Source organism: Penaeus monodon, chromosome 31, assembly GCF_015228065.2.
Source record: "Penaeus monodon isolate SGIC_2016 chromosome 31, NSTDA_Pmon_1, whole genome shotgun sequence".
Classification (NCBI taxonomy): domain Eukaryota; kingdom Metazoa; phylum Arthropoda; class Malacostraca; order Decapoda; family Penaeidae; genus Penaeus; species Penaeus monodon.
Window position 1 is genome coordinate 19,132,888 of NC_051416.1, and position 1,298 is coordinate 19,134,185.

A 1,298-nucleotide genomic window follows, 5' to 3' on the forward strand; every position below is an offset into this window, starting at 1 on the left:
CGGGAATTATCTTACATTTAATTCTAAAGTTATATATAGAAAAAAAAACTCATGTAAAAAGAATGACATTGTGTTCATTATTTTGTTCTCAGAGCATCTAAGATTCTGTAAGAGACACAAGTCCTCGGTGTATGCTCTTTATTAACATACAAGGGAAAAGGTTTTTATTACCAAAATCTTGATCAAACGTGATTTTCTTCATCAAAGTTAATTTATAATCAATAGGCATACTTCAGCTGCTTGGAATAATTGAAGATGCATTGCCTTTGTGAATGATTTTTTTTTATATATAGTGTCAAATTAACGGATGTTTATATAATTGATGTGATCAAAGTACCGTTATTTTCTATTTGATGGTAAAATTATATAATTTGTAGAATTCTCAAGCGTTTCTCTCTTTGTGATTAACTATTTATTAATTATATTCCCCGCTGTTAAGTGTGCAAATAACAGTTCAACGAATTTTCCATTCAGGCTTTCAAGACCATAAAAACGGAAATTATTGTTATTTTTCTAAACGTAGATGGCTATTGAATTTTCAATTTCAAGAAAGCCTCATTTAGAATATTCAGAATTAGTTTTTCGAATATATATTGCGCGTGCGCGTGTGTGTGAGATACAGAATATGTAAGTATACATGCATTATGTGCATACGCTTGCATTCTATTTGATCACAAATCACCAAATCCCAAACAGCCTCTCGCCCTAAACCTTCAGGCAAATTCCAAATTGCGGAAAAGGGGATAAAAAAAAATCCCCATTGGCGGTTCAAAACACGCACTCCCAATTTCGATTTCCGATTCCCCGCTGACGCCCTGGATAACAGTCGGGTGCCGTCGATCTCCTAAGAGGCGGAGTATCGGGAGTGCCAAGCATCTTAAAGAACCTTTGCGCCGACCTTCTGTCATGAATATTCATACTGACGTCTCCTTTAGGGGCCAAGTCACTTCTTAAACACGCTGGGGAATTAATCGTGACTGTTTGATGTGAAGGGCGAGTTAAAGTGGATGATTAAACGGGAAAAGACGTGTAGCGTGCGTGGCCGGTGCAGAATGGTTTTGTTACGTAATTTCTGAAAAAAAGTGATTTAAGATATCACATATGCGCGCACGTTGTGAGTGGTATTTACTTTTCTTCAATAAGTATAAAAACTGTAAACGGAGAATTACAATATTGTTCCCAATTTAGTGTACGAGTCAACAGAGTATATATTTTGATCATTTTATAATTTCGAAATTACAGAGCTATAATCATTATCACTTCAGTAAAATAGATTTAAGGATAAGGCATCAATACTT

The 1,298-nt window shown here is 35.0% G+C and overlaps 1 protein-coding gene across 2 annotated transcripts in view; it reads left to right on the forward strand.

Annotated features, from left to right (window-relative positions):
• Positions 1–1,298, forward strand: part of LOC119593063 (dopamine receptor 1-like) — a 143,952-nt gene that overhangs the window by 142,155 nt on the left and 499 nt on the right. The window lies entirely within an intron of this gene.